The sequence below is a fragment of the Hibiscus syriacus genome, unplaced genomic scaffold, assembly GCF_006381635.1.
Source record: "Hibiscus syriacus cultivar Baekdansim isolate YM2019G1 unplaced genomic scaffold, ASM638163v2 tig00014445_pilon, whole genome shotgun sequence".
NCBI classification, from domain to species: domain Eukaryota; kingdom Viridiplantae; phylum Streptophyta; class Magnoliopsida; order Malvales; family Malvaceae; genus Hibiscus; species Hibiscus syriacus.
In genome coordinates this window covers 86,065-95,156 of record NW_024062327.1, presented here as the reverse complement: position 1 = coordinate 95,156, position 9,092 = coordinate 86,065, and the positions used below count along the sequence as shown (strand labels likewise).

At 35.6% G+C, this 9,092-nt stretch overlaps 2 pseudogenes; one reads left to right on the top strand and one right to left on the bottom strand.

Annotated features, from left to right (window-relative positions):
* The first annotated feature begins 440 nt into the window (after nucleotides 1-440).
* LOC120207337 lies at nucleotides 441-1,964 on the top strand (annotated as a pseudogene).
* Nucleotides 1,965-3,246: 1,282 nt separating this feature from the next.
* On the bottom strand, nucleotides 3,247-5,803 carry LOC120207336 (annotated as a pseudogene).
* Nucleotides 5,804-9,092: the final 3,289 nt, after the last annotated feature.

The window sequence follows — 9,092 nt, the reverse complement described above, 5'->3', positions numbered from 1 at the left end:
TGAGGAAGGTAAGGTTGGAGATAGAACAGATGATCTTTTAAAACAACAAATTTAAGGTCTTGTCTGTTGTTGATAGCCCAATTCCTTTTTCACCTCTTTCGTAAACTCGACTTAATCATTTCTAAATGACTATTTCTGGTCCCAAGTGTGAAGAATCAACATCCATTGGAACCCGCCATAATTCTCGTGCATTTGCAACCTAATCATTGTATATGTGTTTTCTTTTTATTTTTTCAAATTTAGCAATCAGATTACACAATAATATGCAATTATTCTTCCTCCAAGAGCACACCCATAGTCTCAAGTCAATGTTTGCATACAGAAAAGATATATGTACATTAATAAAAGCCTGAAACTGTGAAATATACCTAAAATGTCCTCTCATCAATGCAGATTGCAGAAAGCCTCCATTTGACAACCCTACAAGCAAGACTAACCGCATCACAATAAACCATCTATCAATCTATCTAGGTGTCTTCAACATTGAAGAATGGGGAAGAGCTGGCTCCCGCTACTAGCTTTTTTAGTCCTTCGGCAGATAGTTCCAAATGAAGCGGCCATCACTGTGGGTGGTGGTGTTGGCATTGGTATCAGCAATGGCGGCGGCATTGTCGGTGGTGGTGGTGTTTGGATTGGTGGAGGGATCGGCAACACCCAAACTCCTCCTTCAGGCCCTTCGGTGTCAAAGCTGAGTGCTGCTTACACTGCTCTCCAAGCATGGAAATCTGCAATCACTGACGACCCATTGGGATTTTGAAGACTTGGATTGGCTCAGATGTGTGTGCTTATAAAGGGGTGTTTTGTGCTATGGATTCTGATTCTGAAACATTTGTTGCTGCAATAGATCTCAACCATGCAAATCTCCAAGGCATTCTTGTTAGTGAACTATCTCTTCTTACAGATGTTTCGATCATTCATCTTAACAGCAACAGGTTCTCAGGCACCGTTCCCGACACTTTCAGAGGCCTTTCATCGCTTCAAGAGTTGGATCTCAGTAACAATCACCTCTCGGGTTCTTTTCCTGTAGTCACTCTGTACATTCCAAATCTTGTTTATTTGGACCTTAGGTTCAACAGCTTCTCGGGACCCATCCCTCAAGATCTATTCAACAAGGGGCTCGATGCTATCTTCCTCAACAACAACCAGTTCGAGGGTGAAATCCCTCAAAATCTGGGGAATTCTCCAGCTTCGGTGATAAACTTGGCGAACAACAAATTCAGTGGGAACATCCCAGCTAGTTTTGGCTTAACGAGTTCAAAATTGAAGGAGATCTTGCTTCTTAATAACCAGTTAACAGGCTGCATTCCACAAGGCGTTGGGGTGTTCTCGGAGATGCAAGTTTTAGATGTGAGCCACAACTCACTCATGGGTCATTTGCCAGACACAATCTCTTGCCTAACTGACATTGAGGTTCTCAATTTGGCACACAATCAGCTATCCGGTGAGCTACCCGACTTGGTTTGTTCCTTGAGGAACCTCATTAATCTGACCGCTGCGTACAACTTCTTCTCTGGGTTTAGCCAAGAATGCTCCAAATTGTTCATCGGGAATGCCGGTTTCGACTTGTCGCTCAATTGTATCCCCGGGAGAGACATGCAGAGACCACAACCAGAGTGCTCTGTGATCCCTGGAAGTGGGTTGAGTTGTCTGAGAATTCCAGCAGCACAGCCTCTGGTTTGTGGGGCATTGCTAGGGAACTTGGAGGCTAATTTAACATCATCATCGTCTCCATGAATCTCATTACACAAGAAGTTAGCGTTTTCTTCATGGATTTGAGTCACATCTTTGTTATAAATGTTATCCGTCTTTGAATGGATAAGGCATGTATGTTCAGGTACTTGAAGAAGTCCAGGAAGGGATTTGTAAAGATGATAACAGAATATTCAGGTAGGAATGGAATACTTGTATAATCGGATCTTTACTACCCAAATCAAGGATCCGATTATAAAAGACAGTATTTCGTTTGTCTCATTTCCTGTCTCTCATTATGATTTTCTGTGCAACTGAAATTAGATCGTTTGTCCAAACGCCAATGCCCAATGAGCCTATAGCCATTTTAGAATGCTAAATACGATGCCACGGTTACAGAATTTGTATATACGTATTATTAATGTAGTGTTTAATTTTTAGGCTCTTAGTAAATCTCGACACTGGTATATTAATGTGGGCCAAGTTATCGAGCAGGAAAATCTCTATAAATTAATGATGTTATAAATTAATAATAATAATTTATAATGTTACACATTAATAATGTTAGGTGATAAGGATCACGTAATTTTATTAGTATAGAAATTATTAATTAATCGATAATTTATTAATTTAAAGAGATTTATTTTCTATTAAACGAACTTATATTATTCTTTATGAATAAAACATATACATTGTATTGAATGATGTTCATGTGCAATTGACTAATTAAATATAGTACATACTCCTAAAAATAAAGTTTATTATAGTACGTAATATTAGTTTAAAAATTAATGCAAATTCATTGTAACCAGTGTTATTGAAAATCCTATTGAGAATGAAACTGAAGATGTTACAATATCGTTGTAACCAATTACGTAGAAGGAAGCACTCATAACGGTAACAATTCTTCACAATTTTTTGTTGCAGTACAAGAACGTAACACCGTAACTTTTGGATGCAGTAAGCAAAGTTAGAGATGAAAAACAACTAGATTTAAATTTTAAGAAGAAGCAAACAACAATAGAATCATTTTACTAAGTTGTTATAGTTATATTTGTAATTTTATAGAATTATTAATTTATAATATCAAAGGATCATAAATTTATATTAAAGTCTTTCGAAAAATTATTATCTAATTAATTTATCGAAATTATTAATTTAGATCTTAAATCCAAGTCGGGAATTTTTTTTTATTAATTTATTGAGTATTAATTTACAGGGAGGTTACTTTACTCCAAATCCTAATTTAATGAGCATATGATACACATAATCCTTGAAAAACTAGCAGAGAGCACACCAAGATACAGTGGACTCACATGCGTCTGATAAGTAGTCTCTCCCCTATCATTATTTAATCATCCTAAAGTAAACTCAACAGGCGATGGAGATAAAAAAAACTGTTAATGAAAGTAAAGAATGGAAATGTAAAAAACCATGAACAAAAACAACAGAAGTGTTCAATCTGTACAATTTCAGTCTGCAAGGTATGCATGAACCCAACATCAAATTAAAGAAGTGTTCATTGTATACTGTGTCGAAAGAAGAAAGAAATACAGGACGATCAAAAACTGAGTGAATTGTACGCAAGTATTGATGTTGTCAACCGAAGAAGAGCCTCTTCAAAACCAGATGATCAACAGGCACACCTCGTACAAAATAAATTTTGTAAAAAAAAAAAGTATGAGCTAGAAAAAAACTAAATAATTAAGGACGGAAGAAGGGGAGTTAAATAGGGTTTAAAGAGAATGAGTTGTTGTCGTGATCATGGCAAAGCTCCTTCCTGAGTTTACTCGAGAAAAGTTGGCAAGCATCCATGCTAAGATCAATGGCGGCTGATAGTGCAATAAACAATGCGGCATCAGCCATACATGTCACATGTTGCATCCCAACTTGTACCACAGGCTTGCTGATTTTTCCTTCACCTTCCACGGTCGCCCCCATAACGAATCCTTTAACGGGTGACCTTAAACTCAATGCAAACGAGTCGCTTGATACTCTCTTATCTATGCAAAATTGGCCACCCTTTTTGACACTCATTGTAGCTTCGGCAATAGAGATACCATTGTTTGGGCCGTTTTCGGTGACAAGTTCAAACTTGTAGCCTAAGCCATCGATTGGACCCCGTTCGCCATGCTTCAAGACGACCCCATGGTTTCCAGCTGCTGACAGAGAAGCCGTTGGGGCAGAGAATTAGCCATGCACCGGGGTTTGATCTGGAAACCCGATCTGTGCCTGGGGAGGGTACAAATGGAGTGATCATTGAAGCAGCTGCAACGGGAGAGCCTGAGAGATCATGTATCATTATCATCCACCCCTTCCTCTCTCTTCCTTGCCTTTCCTTTTCTCCTGAGAATGTTCTCATCCATCCTCTATTCTTGTTACTAAAATCCGGTGGGAGGAATCTGATCGCACGATTAACAACGAGGTAAATAAAAGTAAGCAATCGGTACACAAAAGATTGCAAAATAAAACTAAGTAAACAAATACGTTTTCATCAAATAAGAATATCCAAAACAAAAAATCATCATCAAGTGTCTGTGTACATGGGAGAGAATCAAAGATGACAGTTAGGGAGATATGAAAAGAAAATTGTCTGTTTGACATCAACTAAAATTAAGACCAAGAGATATTATTCTACATCAAGTATCAATAATAAGAGATTTGTTCTCAAGAGGATCATTTTCTAAGAAAATTGAAGTTGAAACAGAGTTCACCAATGGAATTTGATGACTGCATTAATAGTTGAACCTGTAAATTAGTCCCGACAAGGTGGCAAAAGGAATGCAGCGACAGAGGAAATAAGAGATCAAACATATTCAACCATGATCATCTTGTTCCATTAATAGCAATAAAGTAATGCTCTTTTTGGCTGTGATTTTCATACCAAAGGAAATCCTGATCAGATTATATATAAAAAGAAGCTTTGCTTGAACAACTATCATGTTTAAAAGCTAGAGGTAAGTTCAACTAATCCATAGATCCTTTCATTTTCATGGAATTCCATCCATTAAAACTTCAACTAAAGTCAATATTAAAAAAAAGGGACAATGCCACAGCCAACCTGTACTCAAATGAAAAAAGAGAGCAAAAGACAGAGACTTTCCCATCATCAAAGAACCCATTAGACTGACTTTTGGCATCCAGTTAAAAGTGTAAAACTCACTGGAAATGATCCGTATTGAAAGTGAAAACGGAAACAGAGGAACGTACCGAGATCTTGAGCGATCGGCGCTGAACTTACAACTGAACACGGGTTGTCTAATGTTGCCTTGAATTTGAAACACGACGGGGCTACATTCCGGTTCTCCGCCGAATTGAAAGACGAATCGGGGATCTGGTTCACCCTTGACCGTTAAGTAAAGTTTAGCGGTTGGTTTTCCCGGTTCGTTCCCCAGTTTCATCCACCCATTTTGGAATACCGAGGGCCTGGTTTGTGACACAGCTAAGTCTATAGTGATCTGAACACGACCCACCAGCTTCCCAGAACTAACACCACACGTGTGACCCATTCGCCCAGTGTAGACTTCGATACGTAGAGTCACAGGCTTCCCGGATAGACGCCGGAGAGTTAAGCCATCGAGGTGGAAACCGGCGGCGGAAGTTGAAGATTCGGGCGTAGAATCGCCGGAGCTGTTGCTGAGAGGTAACAAAGCCGTTTGAGACGGGAAGTTTTTGAGTTTCAACTTGCAAAAACACGGCGTCGTTGTTGGGTAAACGCCGGAACCGGCTGGCTTGGTGGCTTGTGGGGTTTCAGAGCCAATGATTCGATGATCAAACGAACAAATGGGCATGGATCCATCGTACGAATCAGCCTTTTTTCCGGCTGTTTCAAGAGAATTGTGGGTGGGAGCTGTTTTTTAAAAGAAGGAAGGTGGCTCGAAATAAAGGGCGTGGACAGGGAAGAGCTTCGTAAACATCTACGCTATGGGTTGAACTGTGGAAGTCTCGAAGTCGGCTCTACAACAAACCTCCTCTATAATGTTTCGCTTCCTTTGTCTGTGTCTTCAGGAACTTCAGTAGTGTTTTGTTTTAGACATGGTAGCATGTGTGGTGGTTTCTTTTTGGCTTTGGTTTCTTTGTTCTCGCGGGAAAATGAAAATAGATATGGATATGCAAAAGGAATTTGTTTTATTTTCTCGAGGAATTTGGACTCTCATTTGACCCCATTTTATCGCTGCTTTTATAATCTCTTTTGGCTCTCAAATTAAATTCAGTTATTTACAACTAAATTACTAAAGTTTAAACTCTATTTATATAGTCTTCTCAATTTATGACATTTTTTTTGTTTGGTGTAATCAATTAAACCACATCAAAGGAATTACTCACCAAATCCAATTAATTCCGAGCTGACATAACTTAATCTCTCGTATCATCTTTTTAGTTTAAATTAATTAATTTTAAATTTTATTGATGATGTATAATTGCCCATAATCTTAATTAATATATATCTTTAATTTTTTTTTTTATTCCTAAGGTTTTATCTTGATAATTCATATTGATTTGTGTCACATACATGGTTTTGCCTTGATTTTATGTATACACGAGATTTAATTAAATGATATCGAGTTGTTATCACTTAAATTAATCTCGTTGATTGATTAATATTTATTTTGATAAATTATCTGAATATATTTTGATTAGTTGATTTTAAATTAATATTTAAAAATTAAACATCATTTATTAATTATAGCTAAAATTTATATTCATATACAATTAATAAATAATACTTAAATTTTATAAAGTTGCATTATAATATTTAAGCTTATCATATGATGATTTACAGTCGTTGGATGCATCAAATCAAAATAATAACTTTGACAAATGTTTTTAAAGAGGTAGTCCGCAAAATAAAATAAAAAAACGGATATGAGATATTGAGGAGAAAAAAGAGGGCGAGAAAATAAGGCCCCCCGAATGTGGGGGCCATAACAGCTGGGTTAAGGCTGGAAAGATTGGAAGGGTTCACCTAGCAGGACTTTGATTTGGTGGTCGGTCTGGGTGACGGAATTTTTTAAGAAATATTAATAGCAGCAGCACCTCACGGATTGTTGACGTGGCATTCACTGGCGTCTCCTGTTTCCAAACTCGCCGTTTTTCCCATGACGGCGCTAACAGAATTTTATTCTATTTGCTGTATCTTCCTTTCGATGGTTGGTTAGCTTATAGCTTTGGTTTAACAAAAGGCAACGATTTTTTGTACACCGTCCAAATCACAATTCCAGCTTGTTTTGTCCTTTTTCTTTTTAATTTCGGGGATTTCTTGGTGCATAAGCCATTAAAAAAGTCAAAATTGCTGTAAGAAAATCATTTTAATTGCAATGGATACACCTTGGTTTCATGTATTGTCATGTTTTTGTGGGTGAATTTCTTAAATAATGTAGTTGAAAAAAAATTTGTTTGAATAGGGCACTCTGTTACAGTAAATCTAAAGACGCATTAGAGTTCAAGCGATTTATGTATAAATTTGGGGGAGACGCATGGAATGCAATGCGTCTCCCATATTTTTTCACCAATTTCATTCCTATGTAAATGTACAAAGGGTAATTACACAATTAATCATTAACTTTATTCTCTCTCTAAATTAATTAAATACAACTGCACTGTTTTGGATAACAATTTCAATTAGAAATCATGTAAGCACGATGTTGGTTTCTTTAGTACACAAATTCAATGCTAGAGCTAATGGATCAAATTGGCTTCCATATAACAACTTGAACAATGGTCGATGAGTGATCAAAATAGGAGTAAAACAAAAGTTGAGTGATTAAATTGAAAAATTAAAAGTATAGTGAGTGAATTTAGAGAGAGAGTAAAGTTGAATGATTAATTATGTAATTTAGCCTAAAAATATTGGAGACGCATGTCTCTCGTATTTTCAAAGGGTAAATTACACAATTAATTATTCAACTTTACTCTCTCTCCAAATTTACTATTGTAGTTTTAATTTTTTTAATTTAATCACTCAACTTGTGTACTAAAGGGTAATTTTTTCACTTTTTCATAAATATACAAAGGGTATTTTTTTGGAGTCCAAGCATTGAATTTGTGTACTAAAGAAACCAACATCGTGCTTACATAATTTCTAATTGAAATTGTTGTCCAAAATAGTATCATTATGATAATATCTCGTGTATTTTAAATAAAAATAGTTTTATAATTAAATTAATGTTAAATATATTCGTAATACCAATTTAAATTGAATATTTAGTAGATATAAAGTTTATATATATATTTACATGACTAACATAAATATATGAATGATTAATTGTGTAATTTACCCTTTGTACATTTACATAGTGAAAAAATATGAGAGACGCATTACACCCCATGTGTCTCCCCAACATTCACTCTATTTCGCGAAATAATTTCGAAAGTGTCCTATTTAAACAAATTTTTTTCAACTGCATTATTTGAGAAATTCAGCCTGTTTTTGTTGATCCACCAAACTCGGACCAACAAAATCACATTAATTAATAAAAGATCAAAGCAAAACTTACCCACGTTTTATTTTAATCATAACCGTTAAAACTTATTTTTAATAAATTAACGTTCTTAAAAAATTAAAACAATCTGATTTAAGGTGATAATATATGGTTTAATTTTGTTAAAAGAAATAATATTTATTTACTAAAAGATAAAAATTGGTGGTCTTGATGAAGTGAATACAGTTAGCATTTGCCTAGTATTGTTTTTTGGTATAAACTTTATGATGAGAATTTAAACCTTAATAACACAAAAATATAATGATCCCAAGTATTGGATCAAAGGCCATGCAATCTTCACTTTTACCCTTTATTTATCCCCACATTTCATGGGCCCCAGTATTTAGTTAATCCCAACATGATTATCTTACCCATAATTTTCACTTGTCTTTTTTGCATCTTTTTCAAACCTTATCCCTTTTATTTTTACTCCCCCAAATTTCGAGACCGACGCCACTATTTCTTCCTTTACGGGGTATGTGGGTGGGTGGGGGCATTTATCAGGTGACCGGCGAGTGGGAGGCAAGCGTGAAGGCGTCCCCCCAATCCACATTGTTTCTTTTTATTAACTATTTTTACTACATCATATTTGTTTCGTTACTACGCTACTAGATGCTTTCATAAGACGCACATGCATGCCATGGTCCATCCATACTCCTCACATATCATTCCATACGATTGACTATTGTAGAGAAATTAATTTAGAAACTATAGCTATACTTATAATGTGTTTCCAGTAATAACTCCTTACAAGTTTTGAGTTTGAACAATTATGCTTACAGACTATGCATACAACGTTTATAATTAAAAATTTAAATAAATATTATCCTATAATTATACTAGATTATTGAATAAATTAAAAGTAATAATTTTATGGGTATAAAAAGATTTTAGTGACAAGCCAAAATCGTTTAATCATCA